Here is a 21,845-nt window from a genome sequence, read left to right as displayed (position 1 = left end):
TGCACCATGAGAGGTGTTTCTGTGTGCTCACGGGCACTCAGAATCTTCCTGTGAGTGCCCGTGAGCACCCAGGGCTGAGCATGTTGCAGGGTCATGGGATGTGTAACCAGTCCGGTAAGAGAGTGCAGTCCCCTTCCGTGTTTTGTATATGTCTAGGGAGATTACATAAGCTTGTGCACCCTTCCTTTGTTCCCAGTTTGTTTGGATTTGAGAGCATGCATTGTGTGGATGATTTAGGACCTTGATGTGGTACCTGGGCTTGTCCCATTTGGCCAAATGAGGTAACTTACCTTTCCATGTTGCTTTTAAATCTTAGCTGAGAGCTTGTAAGTGAGTGCTGCACTTTCTCTGTGTGTTGTATTAATTAGTTTTGTAATTTTCCCTATGGTTCTTGCACGCAGACCTGACTGGGGTTAACTGCCTGTGACTCTGGGGACAGAAAAGCTTCGTGCCTGTGAACAACCAGGGCTAAGCATGTTGCCGGGTCATTGGATGTGTAACCTGTCCGGAATGATAGTGCACTCCCCTTCCGTGTTTTGTATATGTCTAGGGTGATTACATAAGCCTGTGCACCCTTCCCTTGTTCCCAGTTTATTGGATTTGAGAGCTTGCATTGTGTAGCTGTTTTAGGGTCCCTGGTATTGTAAAGGACCTTGATGTGGTACCTGGGCTTGTCCCATTTGGCCAAATGCTGTAGCTAACCTTTCCATTTTTGCTTTTAAATCTTAGCTAAGAGCTTGTGAGTGCTGGACTTTCTCTGTGTGTTGTATTAATTTGTTTTGTAATTTTCCCTATGGTTCTTGCACCCAGACCTGTCTGGAGTTAACTGCCTGTGATTCTGGGGACAGCACAGCTTCCTGCGAGTGCCCGTGAGCATCCAGGGCTGAGCATGTTGCAGGGTCATGGGATGTGTTCCCGGTCCAGTATGAGAGTGCAGTCCCCTTCCATGTTTTGTATTTGTCTAGGGTGATTACATAAGTCTGTGCACCCTTCCCTCGTTCCCAGGTTGTTTGGATTTGAGAGCTTGCATTGTGTGGCTGTTTTAGGGTCCCAGGTATTGGAAAGGACCTTGATGTGGTACCTGGGCTTGTCCCATTTGGTCAAATGTGGTAACTAACCTTTGGTTCTTGCACCCAGACCTGTCTGGGGTTAACTGCCTGTGACTCTGGGGACAGCACAGCTTCCTGTGAGTGTCCGTGAGCAACCAGGGCTGAGCATGTTGCAGGGTCATGGGATGTGTACCCGGTCTAGTATGAGAGTGCAGTCCCCTTCCGTGTTTTTTATATGACTAGGGTGATTACATAAGTCTGTGCACCCTTCCCTTGTTCCCAGTTTGTTTGGATTTGAGAGCTTGCATTGTGTGGCTGTTTTAGGGTCTCAGGTATTGGAAAGGACCTTGATGTGGTACCTGGGCTTGTCCCATTTGTCCAAATGCGGTAACTAACCTTTCTATTTTTGCTTTTAAATCTTAGCTGAAAGCTTGTAAGTGCTGGACTTTCTCTGTGTGTTGTTTTTATTTGTTTTGTAATTTTCCCTATGGTTCTTGCACCCAGACCTGTCAGGAGTTAACTGCCTGTGACTCTGGGGACAGCACGGCTTCCTGTGAGTGCCTGTGAGCATCCAGGGCTGAGCATGTTGCAGGGTCATGGGATGTGTACCCGGTCCAGTATGAGAGTGCAGTCCCCTTCCATGTTTTGTATTTGTCTAGGGTGATTACATAAGTCTGTGCACCCTTCCCTCGTTCCCAGGTTGTTTGGATTTGAGAGCTTGCATTGTGTGGCTGTTTTAGGGTCCCAGGTATTGGAAAGGACCTTGATGTGGTACCTGGGCTTGTCCCATTTGGTCAAATGTGGTAACTAACCTTTGGTTCTTGCACCCAGACCTGTCTGGGGTTAACTGCCTGTGACTCTGGGGACAGCACAGCTTCCTGTGAGTGTCCATGAGCAACCAGGGCTGAGCATGTTGCAGGGTCATGGGATGTGTACCCGGTCTAGTATGAGAGTGCAGTCCCCTTCCGTGTTTTGTATATGACTAGGGTGATTACATAAGTCTGTGAACCCTACCCTTGTTCCCAGTTTGTTTGGATTTGAGAGCTTGCATTGTGTGGCTGTTTTAGGGTCCCAGGTATTGGAAAGGACCTTGATGTGGTACCTGGGCTTGTCCCATTTGTCCAAATGCGGTAACTAACCTTTGGTTCTTGCACCCAGACCTGTCTGGGGTTAACTGCCTGTGACTCTGGGGACAGCACAGCTTCCTGTGAGTGTCCATGAGCAACCAGGGCTGAGCATGTTGCAGGGTCATGGGATGTGTACCCGGTCTAGTATGAGAGTGCAGTCCCCTTCCGTGTTTTGTATATGACTAGGGTGATTACATAAGTCTGTGCACCCTTTCCTTGTTCCCAGTTTGTTTGGATTTGAGAGCTTGCATTGTGTGGCTGTTTTAGGGTCCCAGGTATTGGAAAGGACCTTGATGTGGTACCTGGGCTTGTCCCATTTGTCCAAATGTGGTAACTAACCTTTCTATTTTTGCTTTTAAATCTTAGCTGAAAGCTTGTAAGTGCTGGACTTTCTCTGTGTGTTGTTTTTATTTGTTTTGTAATTTTCCCTATGGTTCTTGCACCCAGACCTGTCTGGGGTTAACTGCCTGTGACTCTGGGGACAGCACAGCTTCCTGTGAGTGCCCGTGAGCAACCAGAGCTGAGCATGTTGCAGGGTCATGGGATGTGTACCCGGTCCAGTATGAGAGTGCAGTCCCCTTCCGTGTTTTGTATATGTCTAGGGTGATTACATAAGTCTGTGCACCCTTCCCTTGTTCACAGTTTGTTTGGATTTGAGAGCTTGCATTGCGTGGCTGTTTTAGGGTCCTAGGCATTGGAAAGGATCTTGATGTGGTACCTGGGCTTGTCCCATTTGTCCAAATGCAGTAACTAACCTTTCTATTTTTGCTTTTAAATCTTAGCTGAAAGCTTGTAAGTGCTGGACTTTCTCTGTGTGTTGTTTTTATTTGTTTTGTAATTTTCCCTATGGTTCTTGCACCCAGACCTGCCTGGGGTTAACTGCCTGTGACTTTGGGGACAGCACAGCTTCCTGTGAGTGCCCGTGAGCAACCAGGGCTGACCATGTTGCAGGGTCATGGGATGTGTACCCGGTCTAGTATGAGAGTGCAGTCCCCTTCCGTGTTTTGTATAGGTCTAGGGTGATTACATAAGTCTGTGCACCCTTCCCTTGTTCACAGTTTGTTTGGATTTGAGAGCTTGCATTGTGTGGCTGTTTTAGGGTCCCAGGTATTGGAAAGGACCTTGATGTGGTACCTGGGCTTGTCCCATTTGGCCAAATGAGGTAACTATCCTTTCCATTTTTGCTTTTAATTCTTAGCTGAGAGCTTGTAAGTGAGTGCTGGACTTTCTCTGTGTGTTGTATTAATTTGTTTTGTAATTTTCCCTATGGTCCTTGCACGCAGACCTGTCTGGGGTTAACTGCCTGTGACTCTGGGGACAGCACAGCTTCCTTTGAGTGCCCGTGAGCACCCAGGGCTGAGCATGTTGCAGGGTCATTGGATGTGTACCCGATCCAGTATGAGAATGCAGCCCCCTTCCGTGTTTTGTATATGTCTAGGGTGATTACATAAGTCTGTGCACCCTTCCCTTGTTCCCAGTTTTTTTAATTTGAGAGCTTGCATTGTGTGGCTGTTTTAGGTTCCCAGGTACTGGAAAGGACCATTATGTGTTACCTGGGCTTGTCCCATTTGGCAAAATGTGGTAACTAACCTTTACATTTTTGCTTTTAAATCATAGCTGAGAGCTTGTGAGTGCTGGACTTTCTCTTTGTGTTGTATTAATTTATTTTGTAATTTTCCCTATGGTTCTTGCACCCAGACCTGTCTGGGATTAACTGCCTGTGACTGTGGGGACAGCACGGCTTCCTATGAGTGCCCATGAGCACCCAGGGCTGAACATGTTGCAGGGTTATGGGATGTGTACCCGGTCCAGTATGAGAGTGCAGTCCCCTTCCGTGTTTTGTATATGTCTAGGGTGATTACATAAGTCTGTGCACCCTTCCCTTGTTCCCAGTTTGTTTGGATTTGAGAGCTTGCATTGTGTGGCTGTTTTAGGGTCCCAGGTATTGGAAAGGACCTTGATGTGGTACCTGGGCTTGTCCCATTTGGCCAAATGTGGTAACTAACCTTTCCATTTTTGCTTTTAAATCTTAGCTGAGAGCTTGTGAGTGCTGGACTTTCTCTGTGTGTTGTATTAATTTGTTTTGTAATTTTCCCTATGGTTCCTGCACCCAGACCTGTCTGGGGTTAACTGCCTGTGACTGTGGGGACAGCAGGGCTTCCTGTGAGTGCCCGTGAGCACCCAGGGCTGAACATGTTGCAGGGTCATGGGATGTGTCCCCGGACCAGTATGAGAGTGCAGTCCCCTTCCGTGTTTTGTATATGTCTAGGGTGATTACATAAGTCTGTGCACCCTTCCCTTGTTCCCAGTTTGTTTGGATTTGAGAGCTTGCATTGTGTGGCTGTTTTAGGGTCCCAGGTATTGGAAAGGACCTTGATGTGGTACCTGGGCTTGTCCCATTTGGCCAAATGCGGTAACTATCCTTTCCATTTTTGTTTTTAAAACTTAGCTGAGAGCTTGTAAGTGAGTGCTGGACTTTCTCTGTGTGTTGTATTAATTTGTTTTGTAATTTTCCCTATGGTCCTTGCACCCAGACCTGTCTGGGGTTAACTGCCTGTGACTCTGGGGACAGCACAGCTTCCTGTGAGTGCCCGTGAGCACCCAGGGCTGAGCATGTTGCAGGGCCATGGGACGTGTACCCAGTCCATTATGAGAATGCAGTCCCCTTCCGTGTTTTGTATATGTCTAGGGTGATTACATAAGTCTGTGCACCCTTCCCTTGCTCCCAGGTTGTTTTGATTTGAGAGCTTGCATTGCGTGGATGTTTTAGGGTCCCAGGTATTGGAAAGGACCTTGATGTGGTACCTGGGCTTGTCCCATTTGGCCAAATGTGGTAACTAACCTTTCCATTTTTGCCTTTAAATCTTAGCTGAGAGCTTGTGAGTGCTGGACTTTCTCTGAGTGTTGTATTAATTTTTTTTGTAATTTCCCCTATGGTTCTTGCACCCAGACCTGTCTAAGGTTAACTGCCTGTGACTGTGGGGACAGCACGGTTTCCTGTGAGTGCCGTGAGATCCCAGGGCTGAACATGTTGCAGGGTCATGGGATGTGTACCCGGTCCAGTATGAGAGTGCAGTCCCCTTCCATGTTTTGTATATGTCTAGGGTGATTACATAAGCCTGTGCATCCTTCCCTCGTTCCCAGTTTGTTTGGATTTGAGAGCTTGCATTGTGTGGCTGTTTTAGGGTCCCAGGTATTGGAAAGGACCCTGATGTTGTACCTGGGCTTGTCCCATTTGGCCAAATGCGGTAACTAACCTTTAAATTTTTGCTTTTAAATCGTAGCTGAGAGCTTGTGAGTGCTGGACATTCTCTGTGTGTTGTATTAATTTGTTTTGTAATTTTCCCTATGGTTCTTGCACCCAGACCTGTCTGGGGTTTACTGCCTGCCTGTGACTCTGGGGACAGCACAGCTTCGTGCCTGTGAACACCCAAGGCTGAGCATGTTGTAGGGTCATGGGATGTGTAACCTGTCCGGTATGATAGTGCACTCCCCTTCCGTGTTTTGTATATGTCTAGGGTGATTACATAAGCCTGTGCACCCTTCCCTTGTTCCCAGTTTGTTTGGATTTGAGAGCTTGCATTGTGTGGCTGTTTAGGGTCCCTGGTATTGTAAAGGACCTTGATGTGGTACCTGGGCTTGTCCCATTTGGCAAAATGCTGTAGCTAACCTTTACATTTTTGCTTTTAAATCTTAGCTAAGAGCTTGTGAGTGCTGGACTTTCTCTGTGTGTTGTATTAATTTGTTTTGTAATTTTCCCTATGGTTCTTGCACCCAGACCTGTCTGGGGTTAACTGCCTGTTACTCTGGGGACAGCACAGCTTCCTGCAAGTGCCCGTGAGCACCCAGGGCTGAGCATGTTGCAGGGTCATGGGATGTGTACCCGGTCCAGTATGAGAGTGCAGTCCCCTTCCATGTTTTGTATATGTCTAGGGTGATTACATAAATCTGTGCACCCTTCCCTCGGTCCCAGGTTGTTTGATTTGAGAGCTTGCATTGTGTTGCTGTTTTAGGGTCACAGGTATTGTAAAGGACCTTGATGTGGTACCTGGGCTTGTCTCATTTGGCCAAATGTGGTAACTAACCTTTACATTTTTGCTTTTAAATCATAGCTGAGAGCTTGTGAGTGCTGGACTTTCTCTGTGTGTTGTATAAATTTATTTTGTAATTTTCCCTATGGTTCTTGCACCCAGACCTGTCTGGTGTTAACTGCCTGTGACTCTGGGGACAGCACAGCTTCCTGCAAGTGCCGTGAGCACCCAGGGCTGAGCATGTTGCAGGGTCATGGGATGTGTACCCGGTCCAGTATGAGAATGCAGTCCCTTTCCGTGTTTTGTATTTGTCTAGGGTGATTACATAAGTCTGTGCACCCTTCCCTTGTTCCCAGTTTGTTTGGATTTGAGAGCTTGCATTGTGTGGCTGTTTTAGGGTCCCAGGTATTGGAAAGGACCTTGATGTGGTACCTGGGCTTGTCCCATTTGGCCAAATGTGGTAACTAACCTTTCCATTTTTGCTTTTAAATCTTAGCTGAGAGCTTGTGAGTGCTGGATTTTCTCTGTGTGTTGTATTAATTTGTTTTGTAATTTTCCCTATGGTTCCTGCACCCAGACCTGTCTGGGGTTAACTGCCTGTGACTGTGGGGACAGCACGGCTTCCTGTGAGTGCCCGTGAGCACCCAGGGCTGAACATGTTGCAGGGTCATGGGATGTGTCCCCGGTCCAGTATGAGAGTGCAGACCCCTTCCGTGTTTTGTATATGTCTAGGGTGATTACATAATTCTGTGCACCCTTCCCTTGTTCCCAGTTTGTTTGGATTTGAGAGCTTGCATTGTGTGGCTGTTTTAGGTTCCCAGGTATTGGAAAGGACCTTGATGTGGTACCTGGGCTTGTCCCATTTGGCCAAATGCGGTAACTATCCTTTCCATTTTTGTTTTTAAAACTTAGCTGAGAGCTTGTAAGTGAGTGCTGGACTTTCTCTGTGTGTTGTATTAATTTGTTTTGTAATTTTCCCTATGGTCCTTGCACCCAGACCTGTCTGGGGTTAACTGCCTGTGACTCTGGGGACAGCACAGCTTCGTGCCTGTGAACACCCAAGGCTGAGCATGTTGTAGGGTCATGGGATGTGTAACCTGTCCGGTATGATAGTGCACTCCCCTTCCGTGTTTTGTATATGTCTAGGGTGATTACATAAGCCTGTGCACCCTTCCCTTGCTCCCAGTTTGTTTGGATTTGAGAGCTTGCATTGTGTGGCTGTTTAGGGTCCCTGGTATTGTAAAGGACCTTGATGTGGTACCTGGGCTTGTCCCATTTGGCAAAATGCTGTAGCTAACCTTTACATTTTTGCTTTTAAATCTTAGCTAAGAGCCTGTGAGTGCTGGACTTTCTCTGTGTGTTGTATTAATTTGTTTTGTAATTTTCCCTATGGTTCTTGCACCCAGACCTGTCTTTAGTTAACTGCCTGTTACTCTGGGGACAGCACAGCTTCCTGCAAGTGCCCGTGAGCACCCAGGGCTGAGCATGTTGCAGGGTCATGGGATGTGTACCCGGTCCAGTATGAGAGTGCAGTCCCCTTCCATGTTTTGTATATGTCTAGGGTGATTACATAAATCTGTGCACCCTTCCCTCGGTCCCAGGTTGTTTGATTTGAGAGCTTGCATTGTGTTGCTGTTTTAGGGTCACAGGTATTGTAAAGGACCTTGATGTGGTACCTGGGCTTGTCTCATTTGGCCAAATGTGGTAACTAACCTTTACATTTTTGCTTTTAAATCATAGCTGAGAGCTTGTGAGTGCTGGACTTTCTCTTTGTGTTGTATTAATTTATTTTGTAATTTTCCCTATGGTTCTTGCACCCAGACCTGTCTGGGGTTAACTGCCTGTGACTCTGGGGACAGCACAGCTTCCTGCAAGTGCCGTGAGCACCCAGGGCTGAGCATGTTGCAGGGTCATGGGATGTGTACCCGGTCCAGTATGAGAATTCAGTCCCTTTCCGTGTTTTGTATATGTCTAGGGTGATTACATAAGTCTGTGCACCCTTCCCTTGTTCCCAGTTTGTTTGGATTTGAGAGCTTGCATTGTGTGGCTGTTTTAGGGTCCCAGGTATTGGAAAGGACCTTGATGTGGTACCTGGGCTTGTCCCATTTGGCCAAATGTGGTAACTAACCTTTCCATTTTTGCTTTTAAATCTTAGCTGAGAGCTTGTGAGTGCTGGACTTTCTCTGTGTGTTGTATTAATTTGTTTTGTAATTTTCCCTATGGTTCCTGCACCCAGACCTGTCTGGGGTTAACTGCCTGTGACTGTGGGGACAGCACGGCTTCCTGTGAGTGCCCGTGAGCACCCAGGGTTGAACATGTTGCAGGGTCATGGGATGTGTCCCCGGTCCAGTATGAGAGTGCAGTCCCCTTCCGTGTTTTGTATATGTCTAGGGTGATTACATAAGTCTGTGCACTCTTCCCTTGTTCCCAGTTTGTTTGGATTTGAGAGCTTGCATTGTGTGGTTGTTTCTGGGTCCCAGGTATTGGAAAGGACCTTGATGTGGTACCTGGGCTTGTCCCATTTGGCCAAATGCGGTAACTATCCTTTCCATTTTTGTTTTTAAAACTTAGCTGAGAGCTTGTAAGTGAGTGCTGGACTTTCTCTGTGTTTTGTATTAATTTGTTTTGTAATTTTCCCTATGGTCCTTGCACCCAGACCTGTCTGGGGTTAACTGCCTGTGACTCTGGGGACAGCACAGCTTCCTGTGAGTGCCTGTGAGCACCCAGGGCCCGGTCCAGTATGAGAGTGCAGTCCCCTTCCATGTTTTGTATATGTCTAGGGTGATTACATAAGTCTGTGCACCCTTCCCTCGTTCCCAGGTTGTTTGGATTTGAGAGCTTGCATTGTGTTGATGTTTTAGGGTCACAGGTATTGTAAAGGACCTTGATGTGGTACCTGGACTTGTCTCATTTGGCCAAATGTGGTAACTAACCTTTACATTTTTGCTTTTAAATCATAGCTCAGAGCTTGTGAGTGCTGGACATTCTCTGTGTGTTGTATTAATTTATTTTGTAATTTTCCCTATGGTTCTTGCACCCAGACCTGTCTGGGGTTAACTGCCTGTGACTCTGGGGACAGCACAGCTTCCTGCAAGTGCCCGTGAGCACCCAGGGCTGAGCATGTTGCAGGGTCATGGGTTGTGTACCCGGTCCAGTATGAGAGTGCAGTCCCCTTCCGTGTTTTGCATATGTCTAGGGTGATTACATAAGTCTGTGCACCCTTCCCTTGTTTTCAGTTTGTTTGAATTTGAGAGCTTGCATTGTGTGGCTGTTTTAGGGTCCCAGGTATTGGAAAGGACCTTGATGTGGTACCTAGGCTTGTCCCATTTGTCCAAATGCGGTAACTAACCTTTCCATTTTTGCTTTTAAATATTAGCTGAGAGCTTTTGAGTGCTGGACTTTCTCTGTGTGTTGTATTAATTTGTTTTGTAATTTTAGATATGGTTCTACACCCAGACCTGTCTGGGGTTAACTGCCTGTGACTCTGGGGACAGCACAGCTTCCTGTGAGTGCCCGTGAGCACCCAGGGCTGAGCATGTTGCAGGGTCATGGGATGTGTACCCGGTCCGGTATGAGAATTCAGTCCCCTTCCGTGTTTTTTTATATGTCTAGGGTGATTACATAAGTATATGCACCCTTCCCTTGTTCCCAGTTTGTTTGGATTTGAGAGCTTGCATTGTGTGGCTGTGTTAGGGTCCCAGGTATTAGAAAGGACCTTGATGTGGTACCTGGGCTTGTCCCATTTGGCTAAATGTGGTAACTAACCTTTCTATTTTTGCTTTTAAATCTTAGCTGAGAGCTTGTAAGTTAGTGCTGGACTTTCTCTGTGTGTTGTATTAATTTGTTCTGTAATTTTCCCTATGGTTCTTTCACCAAGACCTGTCTGTGGTTAACTGCCTGTGACAGTGGGGACAGCACAGCTTCCTGTGAGTGCCCGTGAGCACCCAGGGCTGAGCATGTTGCAGGGTCATGGGATGTGTACCCGGTCCGGTATGAGAGTGCAGTCCCCTTCCGTGTTTTGTATATATCTAGGCTGATTACATAAGCCTGTGCACCCATCCCTCGTTCCCAGTTTTTTTGGATTTGAGAGCTTGCATTGTGTGGCTTTTTTAGGGTCCCAGGTATTGGAAAGGACCTTGATGTGGTACCTGGGCTTGTCCCATTTGGCTAAATGTGGTAACTAACCTTTCCATTTTTGCTTTTAAATCTTAGCTGAGAGCTTGTGAGTGCTGGACTTTCTCTGTGTGTTGTATTAATTTGTTTTGTAATTTTCCCTATGGTTCTTGCACCCAGACCTGTCTGGGGTTAACTGCCTGTGACTTTGGGGACAGCACAGCTTCCTGTGAGTGCCCGTGAGCACCCAGAGCTGAGCATGTTGCAGGGTCATGGGATGTGTCCCCGGTCCAGTATGAGAGTGCAGTCCCCTTCCGTGTTTCGTATATGTCTAGGGTGATTACATAAGTCTCTGCACCCTTCCCTTGTTCCCAGTTTGTTTGGATTTGAGAGCTTGCATTGTGTGCCTCTTTTAGGGTCCCAGGTATTGGAAAGGACCTTGATGTGGTACCTGGGCTTGTCCTATATGGCCAAATGCGGTAACTTTCCTTTCCATTTTTGCTTTTAAAACTTAGCTGAGAGCTTGTAAGTGAGTCCTGTACTTTCTCTGTGTGTTGTATTAATTTGTTTTGTAATTTTCCCTATGGTCCTTGCACCCAGACCTGTCTGTGGTTAACTGCCTGTGACAGTGGGGACAGCACAGCTTCATGTGAGTGCCCGTGAGCACCCAGGGCTGAGCATGTTGAAGGGTCATGGGATGTGTACCCGGTCCGGTATGAGAGTGTAGTCCCCTTCCGTGTTTTGTATATATCTAGGCTGATTACATAAGCCTGTGCACTCATCCCTCGTTCCCAGTTTAATTGGATTTGAGAACTTGCATTGTGTGGCTGTTTTATGGTCCCAGGTATTGGAAAGGACCATGATGTGGTACCTGGGATTGTCCCATTTGGCCAAATGCAGTAGCTAACCTTTCCATTTTTGCTTTTAAATCTTAGCTGAGAGCTTGTGAGTGCTGGACTTTCTCTGTGTGTTGTATTAATTTGTTTTGTAATTTTCCCTATGGTTCTTGCACCCAGACCTGTCTGGGGTTAACTGCCTGTGACTCTGGGGACAGCACAGCTTTCTGTGAGTGCCCGTGAGCACCCAGGGCTGACCATGTTGCAGGGTCATGGGATGTGTACCCGGTCCGGTATGAGAATTCAGTCCCCTTCCGTGTTTTTTATATGTCTAGGGTGATTACATAAGTATATGCACCCTTCCCTTGTTCCCAGTTTGTTTGGATTTGAGAGCTTGCATTGTGTGGCTGTTTTAGGGTCCCAGGTATTAGAAAGGACCTTGATGTGGTACCTGGGCTTGTCCCATTTGGCCAAATGCAGTAGCTAACCTTTCCATTTTTGCTTTTAAATCTTAGCTGAGAGCTTGTGAGTGCTGGACTTTCTCTGTGTGTTGTATTAATTTGTTTTGTAATTTTCCCTATGGTTCTTGCACCCAGACCTGTCTGGGGTTAACTGCCTGTGACTCTGGGGACAGCACAGCTTCCTGTGAGTGCCCGTGAGCACCCAGGGCTGAGCATGTTGCAGGGTCATGGGATGTGTACCCGGTCCGGTATGAGAATTCAGTCCCCTTCCGTGTTTTTTATATGTCTAGGGTGATTACATAAGTATATGCACCCTTCCCTTGTTCCCAGTTTGTTTGGATTTGAGAGCTTGCATTGTGTGGCTGTTTTAGGGTCCCAGGTATTAGAAAGGACCTTGATGTGGTACCTGGGCTTGTCCCATTTGGCTAAATGTGGTAACTAACCTTTCTATTTTTGCTTTTAAATCTTAGCTGAGAGCTTGTAAGTTAGTGCTGGACTTTCTCTGTGTGTTGTATTAATTTGTTCTGTAATTTTCCCTATGGTTCTTTCACCAAGACCTGTCTGTGGTTAATTGCCTGTGACAGTGGGGACAGCACAGCTTCCTGTGAGTGCCCGTGAGCACCCAGGGCTGAGCATGTTGCAGGGTCATGGGATGTGTACCCGGTCCGGTATGAGAGTGCAGTCCCCTTCCGTGTTTTGTATATATCTAGGCTGATTACATAAGCCTGTGCACCCATCCCTCGTTCCCAGTTTTTTTGGATTTGAGAGCTTGCATTGTGTGGCTTTTTTAGGGTCCCAGGTATTGGAAAGGACCTTGATGTGGTACCTGGGCTTGTCCCATTTGGCTAAATGTGGTAACTAACCTTTCCATTTTTGCTTTTAAATCTTAGCTGAGAGCTTGTGAGTGCTGGACTTTCTCTGTGTGTTGTATTAATTTGTTTTGTAATTTTCCCTATGGTTCTTGCACCCAGACCTGTCTGGGGTTAACTGCCTGTGACTTTGGGGACAGCACAGCTTCCTGTGAGTGCCCGTGAGCACCCAGAGCTGAGCATGTTGCAGGGTCATGGGATGTGTCCCCGGTCCAGTATGAGAGTGCAGTCCCCTTCCGTGTTTCGTATATGTCTAGGGTGATTACATAAGTCTCTGCACCCTTCCCTTGTTCCCAGTTTGTTTGGATTTGAGAGCTTGCATTGTGTGCCTCTTTTAGGGTCCCAGGTATTGGAAAGGACCTTGATGTGGTACCTGGGCTTGTCCTATATGGCCAAATGCGGTAACTTTCCTTTCCATTTTTGCTTTTAAAACTTAGCTGAGAGCTTGTAAGTGAGTCCTGGACTTTCTCTGTGTGTTGTATTAATTTGTTTTGTAATTTTCCCTATGGTCCTTGCACCCAGACCTGTCTGTGGTTAACTGCCTGTGACAGTGGGGACAGCACAGCTTCATGTGAGTGCCCGTGAGCACCCAGGGCTGAGCATGTTGAAGGGTCATGGGATGTGTACCCGGTCCGGTATGAGAGTGTAGTCCCCTTCCGTGTTTTGTATATATCTAGGCTGATTACATAAGCCTGTGCACTCATCCCTCGTTCCCAGTTTAATTGGATTTGAGAACTTGCATTGTGTGGCTGTTTTATGGTCCCAGGTATTGGAAAGGACCATGATGTGGTACCTGGGATTGTCCCATTTGGCCAAATGCAGTAGCTAACCTTTCCATTTTTGCTTTTAAATCTTAGCTGAGAGCTTGTGAGTGCTGGACTTTCTCTGTGTGTTGTATTAATTTGTTTTGTAATTTTCCCTATGGTCCTTGCACCCAGACCTGTCTGGGGTTAACTGCCTGTGACTCTGGGGACAGCACAGCTTTCTGTGAGTGCCCGTGAGCACCCAGGGCTGACCATGTTGCAGGGTCATGGGATGTGTACCCGGTCCGGTATGAGAATTCAGTCCCCTTCCGTGTTTTTTATATGTCTAGGGTGATTACATAAGTATATGCACCCTTCCCTTGTTCCCAGTTTGTTTGGATTTGAGAGCTTGCATTGTGTGGCTGTTTTAGGGTCCCAGGTATTAGAAAGGACCTTGATGTGGTACCTGGGCTTGTCCCATTTGGCCAAATGCAGTAGCTAACCTTTCCATTTTTGCTTTTAAATCTTAGCTGAGAGCTTGTGAGTGCTGGACTTTCTCTGTGTGTTGTATTAATTTGTTTTGTAATTTTCCCTATGGTTCTTGCACCCAGACCTGTCTGGGGTTAACTGCCTGTGACTCTGGGGACAGCACAGCTTCCTGTGAGTGCCCGTGAGCACCCAGGGCTGAGCATGTTGCAGGGTCATGGGATGTGTACCCGGTCCGGTATGAGAATTCAGTCCCCTTCCGTGTTTTTTATATGTCTAGGGTGATTACATAAGTATATGCACCCTTCCCTTGTTCCCAGTTTGTTTGGATTTGAGAGCTTGCATTGTGTGGCTGTTTTAGGGTCCCAGGTATTAGAAAGGACCTTGATGTGGTACCTGGGCTTGTCCCATTTGGCTAAATGTGGTAACTAACCTTTCTATTTTTGCTTTTAAATCTTAGCTGAGAGCTTGTAAGTTAGTGCTGGACTTTCTCTGTGTGTTGTATTAATTTGTTCTGTAATTTTCCCTATGGTTCTTTCACCAAGACCTGTCTGTGGTTAATTGCCTGTGACAGTGGGGACAGCACAGCTTCCTGTGAGTGCCCGTGAGCACCCAGGGCTGAGCATGTTGCAGGGTCATGGGATGTGTACCCGGTCCGGTATGAGAGTGCAGTCCCCTTCCGTGTTTTGTATATATCTAGGCTGATTACATAAGCCTGTGCACCCATCCCTCGTTCCCAGTTTTTTTGGATTTGAGAGCTTGCATTGTGTGGCTTTTTTAGGGTCCCAGGTATTGGAAAGGACCTTGATGTGGTACCTGGGCTTGTCCCATTTGGCTAAATGTGGTAACTAACCTTTCCATTTTTGCTTTTAAATCTTAGCTGAGAGCTTGTGAGTGCTGGACTTTCTCTGTGTGTTGTATTAATTTGTTTTGTAATTTTCCCTATGGTTCTTGCACCCAGACCTGTCTGGGGTTAACTGCCTGTGACTTTGGGGACAGCACAGCTTCCTGTGAGTGCCCGTGAGCACCCAGAGCTGAGCATGTTGCAGGGTCATGGGATGTGTCCCCGGTCCAGTATGAGAGTGCAGTCCCCTTCCGTGTTTCGTATATGTCTAGGGTGATTACATAAGTCTCTGCACCCTTCCCTTGTTCCCAGTTTGTTTGGATTTGAGAGCTTGCATTGTGTGCCTCTTTTAGGGTCCCAGGTATTGGAAAGGACCTTGATGTGGTACCTGGGCTTGTCCTATATGGCCAAATGCGGTAACTTTCCTTTCCATTTTTGCTTTTAAAACTTAGCTGAGAGCTTGTAAGTGAGTCCTGGACTTTCTCTTTGTGTTGTATTAATTTGTTTTGTAATTTTCCCTATGGTCCTTGCACCCAGACCTGTCTGTGGTTAACTGCCTGTGACAGTGGGGACAGCACAGCTTCATGTGAGTGCCCGTGAGCACCCAGGGCTGAGCATGTTGAAGGGTCATGGGATGTGTACCCGGTCCGGTATGAGAGTGTAGTCCCCTTCCGTGTTTTGTATATATCTAGGCTGATTACATAAGCCTGTGCACTCATCCCTCGTTCCCAGTTTAATTGGATTTGAGAACTTGCATTGTGTGGCTGTTTTATGGTCCCAGGTATTGGAAAGGACCATGATGTGGTACCTGGGATTGTCCCATTTGGCCAAATGCAGTAGCTAACCTTTCCATTTTTGCTTTTAAATCTTAGCTGAGAGCTTGTGAGTGCTGGACTTTCTCTGTGTGTTGTATTAATTTGTTTTGTAATTTTCCCTATGGTTCTTGCACCCAGACCTGTCTGGGGTTAACTGCCTGTGACTCTGGGGACAGCACAGCTTTCTGTGAGTGCCCGTGAGCACCCAGGGCTGACCATGTTGCAGGGTCATGGGATGTGTACCCGGTCCAGTATGAGAGTGCAGTCCCCTTCCGTGTTTTGTATATGTCTAGGGTGATTACATAAGTCTGTGCACCCTTCCCTTGTTCCCAGTTTGTTTGGATTTGAGAGCTTGCATTGTGTGGCTGTTTTAGGGTCCCAGGTATTGGAAAGGACCTTGATGTGGTACCTGGTCTTGTCCCATTGGGCCAAATGCGGTAACTATCCTTTCCATATTTGCTTTTAAACTAAGCTGAAAGCTTGTAAGTGAGTGCTGGACTTTCTCTGTGTGTTGTATTAATTTGTTTTGTAATTTTCCCTATGGTCCTTGCACGCAGACCTGTCTGGGGTTAACTGCCTGTGACTCTGGGGACAGCACATCTTCCTGTGAGTGCCTGTGAGCACCCAGGGCTGAGCATGTTGCAGGGTCATGGGATGTGTACCCGGTCCAGTATGAGAATGCAGTCCCCTTCCGTGTTTTGTATATGTCTAGGGTGATTACATAAGTCTGTGCACCCTCCCTTGTTCCCAGTTTAATTGGATTTGAGAGCTTGCATTGTGTGGCTGTTTTAGGGTCCCAGGTATTGTAAAGGACCTTGATGTGGTACCTGGGCTTGTCCCATTTGGCCAAATGCAGTAGCTAACCTTTTCATTTTTGCTTTTAAATCTTAGCTGAGAGCTTGTGAGTGCTGGACTTTCTCTGTGTGTTGTATTAATTACACAGCTTCCTGTGAGTGCCCGTGAGTACCCAGGGCTGAGCATGTTGCAGGGTCATGGGATGTGTATCTGGTCCGGTATGAGAGTGCAGTCCCCTTCCGTGTTTTGTATATGTATAGGGTGATTACATAAGCCTGTGCACCCTTCCCTCGTCCCAGTTTGTTTGGATTTGAGAGCTTGCATTGTGTGGCTGTTTTAGGGTCTCAGGTATTGGAAAGGACCTTGATGTGGTACCTGGGCTTATCCCACTTGGCCAAATGCAGTAACTAACCTTTCGATTTTTGCTTTTAAATCTTAGCTGAGAGCTTGTAAGTGAGTGCTGGACTTTCTCTGTGTGTTATATACAGTATATATATATAAATATATATATATATATATATATATATATATATATATATATATATATATATATATATATATATATATATATACACACACATAGATTACCGGATATAGATCAGTACATTTAGTACCAGAAGAGTTTGAACTATTCTCCATGCATTCTTTTTTGTTAACATAATATATGTTATTGTTTTATTATTGGTAAGATCATCAACCCATAACTAACCTTACAGTCCCCTATTAGATCATATATCGCTGTTTTTACTAGATGCAGAATTTCAGGATTATATTATCTGGTGCCTAATAGTCTCATGATCATACGAGGGTTCAACTGCTCCCTTACCATTCTGCACCTCCTAAAGGGTTTACGGTGCATACATGTGTATTTATATGTTTATAGGTGTAAATTTGTATGTGCACACCTACCTACATATATACACACATTTACACACACACAAATTCAATAAGATATTTTTAATTTTAAATAAATATTTCTTATATTACAATTCAAATTTTTGTTGTGAGCGCAGTTCTTTTTGTTTTTACATCTTTATTTCTATATATATATCTTTGTATACAATATCTATCTGCCTATCTATCTATATTTAAATATAAATACAACTAAAAATATCTTTTTTTCTAAGTATTGGAATTTATTATGAAGTATTCCTTGCACACCTTCAGCTTTATCGCAGTCTGTCTTTAGTGCACGAGGAATAAAATGAAAAGGCTTTCGTTAGCGCGCCTCATAGAAATGTATAGGGAGAGGGATTTAGCTTGCTTGCAATATCGGAAGTCTTGAAGTTATGGCGCTTGAGTCTTTCACCTGAGTGCTAACTTTTTATTATCCACCTGTAATACCAGAGCTAATCCGACTGCTCCAATTTTTAACCCTGAGCACAGTTAATGCTTAAAATTTATAAAAGAAAAATTAGCGCACCACTTGTAATTTAGCCCGGTGCTCCAGAGGCATTTTATCCAGCTGCATTTAATAGCAACAGGCATAAGTTACAGTCAATATTATATTATTGCAGCTCCTAGAGAAAGTAATAGATGTTGATATAAACTGGATGCTACTAGAATACGCAAGTTTCTAAATACATAATTTGGGCCATAGTAATTGCAAAGCAATCTTTTTATTTATTTTATTATTTAATAAGGACAAAATACACACAATTATAAATAATATACTTAGCTGACCAATGCATCTAGCAGTGTACAGTATTTGTGAAAATATTCTGTTGGGTTAAGGTAAAAAATAATTGCGCATTTCGTATAGTAAATGAAATGTAGTCTATGCCAGCAAATGTTTTACACATTCTACCAGCCACCTTCCAAATTTACATTGTGTTAAAATCCCACCCCAGAGACGGATGGCTAAGTGGGCACCTGATTCCCTGATCCCGTGGAACAGAACACTCTAAAACGTCATTCGGAACATAACCGATGAGCATGTATCACCCGGGCCAATTCATATTCTTTGCAAGAAGTAGAGTCTGAATCAGAGACATCTGTCTCTAAAAAATCAGAATTCTCCATAACTGGGACACTGAATAAAAAATGGAGCTGGGGCACTCACCACCTCCAGAGAACCAGACACCAGTGGACCAGGATTTCTCTGTCGCCATGCGGTCAGGAAAGCGGAAATGAGGTCACAAGGTAAACCGTGCAGGCCATGCAAAAGCGCGCCCCTACCGTTATATTCCAAAATACCGATGAGCCGAAGCAACACTATACAGGAGCAGACAGAATCACATAACAAGCATGATTATAAACCCCCTTGTTCAATAACCCCCCTCAGGAGATATTAACCCTTGATTCCTAGATATGAAAAGGAGCCTCACTGAGACCCTATGTTAAATTTACCCCCGGGGGGCGGAGCCAGCTACCAAAGCGCCAAGACATACTTTCCTGGTGCTCCTGATGTTTAACTACTAAGCCTTTACTTTTTGCCGTTTTAGGAGCTTTTATATACTTTCCCTACATGGCCCTAAGGATGCAGAAGCTCCCTGCATACTTTATCTCTTTATTGGAAGACCTGACTGTTAAAGCAGACAGTCAGTTTTGCAGCTTGAGGTCTGTAATTTCGGAGATGCGCAACAAAGATGGCGTCTTTGACCTCCCTAACAATGGTCCAGTCGTTAAGGCTCAGATGGCAGACTCACTACGTCTGCAATACTCTATCGCTCAACCGCTGGAACAGCTATTTGGAAAGAGCTCAACTTGCGTTTTTCCTAGACCTGCAAACAGTGAGCCAAAGATCCCAAGCACGGATGTCCTGCTCCACACACAAGACACAACCATAACGGAGCCCGTGAGACCGGAGCTGACACTCTCTACCCTAGCCACAAAACCGCATGACCAACTATGGAATGAGTCTAAGCGGAACACTATACTGCATAATCGTAACTTGCCAGTACAATGCGGAGCGGAGTTGCCGTTTACTGCCGTGAGGGAAGATGAGTCTCCCTACTCTTGGAGGGCCGATGGGTTGTTAGCCTCACAGCGCAGAGCTATGCGCCAGCCATGGTGCGGTGCGGTCCTCTCCCATGGCGCCTATCAGAGTAAATGCAAACTGCCCAGTTGTCACCATCGGCTCCAGTATAGATCGGGATCCTGTGGCCTCATGAACTGCTGCTCCGATATCCAACACAGATGCAGATGTGGAATAGGGTAAAAGCTGGTCACCGCTGTTCCTACCCAAATACCCCCATTGCTCTGGACTACCTTTGAAATTGTTTATTGGCTCTGGGAGATATTTATGATGGCTGCAATGTCGGATAAGTTTGTCTCTCCAGTCAGTTTGGGACTTATATTTTGATCTCAGGTGTTTGTTTGTTAGTTATTTTTTTACAACCTAGATCTTTGCTATATAATCTGCATAAATACAGCAGCCTGTTTAAGTTTAGATTAGGCATACTACAAGTGAATACTGCACAGTATAACTTTCATATAAATGGTACCAGCATCTGGCATTTATTAGAGATCACCTTTTATGCTAACATCAGCTGTGAGTAGATACCATTGTTTAGCATAAAAGTCTCTCATAGTCTTTATTTTCTCTCAGAATTATCCCTGGTTTGTTTTATATGTGTTATTAACTAACTTTCATGTACATGCTGAAGCTTTTTATATGTATGTTCAAATGTCGCCACATCACTTTTTTAGTACTAGTAAAGCTCACAGCTTGTAAGGTGCCCATATCCCTATTCGTAAGCAGGGTATATTGTTTGATGATGATAAGGTCCATTTATAGATGCTGCTGGGCCGTGTCTACTGGGAAGGCACGGTCCATATAAGTTTCTATCCCTTACTTATGCAGACATGTGGGCTTTGACTGCAAGGCGCTAGACATATGTTGTGCTACAAGTTATAAGATAAAATAACTAAATTGGTTCAAAGTATCTGGGTACTAACTGACAGTATGTACGGTGCTGAAAATATTCACCTCACAGTTATTTATATACTCTAGCCGTGATAAATTATACCCACCTCCTCCCTTGGTATCCTTTATATCAGTGCCGTCACAGCATGAGAATATTAGAAATGCCCACGCAAGTGACTACCTTGTCTCTCTTAAAATACCCCACTGCATGGATGTTAGAGAACTTACTATACCTCCTTATAAATGTCATCTATTACATGCTGAGAGTTGTTTGTTTTCTAGCTAGCAGTTTCTTATGTACTATACTTACACATTCAGTGAGCATACAAGTAATCTAGACTCTCCCTAGTATATTCCGGTTCTTTATAATGTGTTTAATAATTATTGTTGTCTATATGGGTGCACGTGATCTCTCTATTACTTAAGTGCTGTGTTATATTTAAATGTGTTATTGACTATAATTTTCTGTGACTATACAACTGTAATCCCTAGTTTATCTATGCTCTCATTCACATCTCTAGCACATAATAGTTCTCTTGATTGAGCCTCTCTCCTCCCTTTCTCGCCGGTACTTATGCCTGCGGGTCATATACCTCCTCCCTCTCCAACATCGCCTAGAGGTGGCACTTCCCCAGGAGAGGGGCTCACCCAGAAGTCCCCCAAGCCCCCTAGTCTCCAATTAATCTGACGTCCCCCCCTCCATCTGACAATATATTATACGACTCTAGGCCCCCTCTATAGGAATATGAAGGTTTAGATGAGTGTGATTGTATTTATATTAAGTAATAACTCCCTAGTCTCTCCTAAATTTGTCCCTGGCGTAGACACACTAGCTGGCTCCGCCCCTCCACCCCCCCTTCCCCCCTATTACATTTTGAGCGGCTCTTGCCCGCTGCATCCCTCTTCCCCATATAACTATAGAGTCACCCCCTCCCTAGTTTCACCCTCATCTGAATAACTACCTTACTTGTCTTTGTATATAGCTAGAAGAGGATCATTTTTGCTTATATTACATCTGTTATACTCTAAAACTAAACTGAAGTCTCTTTATGTGATGACCCATATTGTACGGAAATGTTTGTGATACTAGAATACATTGTCTCCTATGCTCTGTAAAAAAAAAAAAAAAAAAATTACCCCCGAAAGGTTGTAGCCCCTCTTGTATAAACAGTTGTAATTACAATACATTCATGATGAAAGTAAAATGAAACAATCTTATCGGAATCTATGCTGTGGAACAGGAGCACGGACCTTCAAGTGTGACAGATAGTAGTGTTGCTTCTGCCATGGACTTGAGAGAAAAAAGCAGTCAGCGAAACTCGTCAACGCTGATTGCTTGTGGAGCTGTTAATATGAGTTGGGATGGGTTTGCAGAAAGACTCTCCCTGCATCCCCAGACTCTAACTTTCACCCATGCTCTCACTGAGAGGCTGACAGGACTACTTAAAACTCCAGTCCCATGCCGAAGAGTACTACCCTCCATAAGAGACTATTAAAAACTTCTGACACTTCTCTGCCAACTTCCTGGGACAAAAGGCAAAGCATTACTGGGGGATGAGGGAAGTGGGGAAGGTATTTAAACCTTTGGCTGGAGTGTCTTTGCCTCCTCCTGGTGGCCAGGTTCTGAATTCCCAAAAGTAATGAATTCAGCTGTGGACTCTTTCCATTTATGAAAAAAAACACATTTTTATTCACATTTTCTTATTTCCTATAGCCTTTAGCCCTTAGGGGCACAGTGGTTTTGTGTATAGTTTTATTCATTTGAATTATACTCCCATTTCCCTATACAGCCATACAATGCCACCTCT

Source organism: Bombina bombina, chromosome 6, assembly GCF_027579735.1.
Source record: "Bombina bombina isolate aBomBom1 chromosome 6, aBomBom1.pri, whole genome shotgun sequence".
In the NCBI taxonomy this organism is placed as follows: Eukaryota; Metazoa; Chordata; class Amphibia; order Anura; family Bombinatoridae; genus Bombina; species Bombina bombina.
This window is presented reverse-complemented; position numbering follows the sequence as displayed.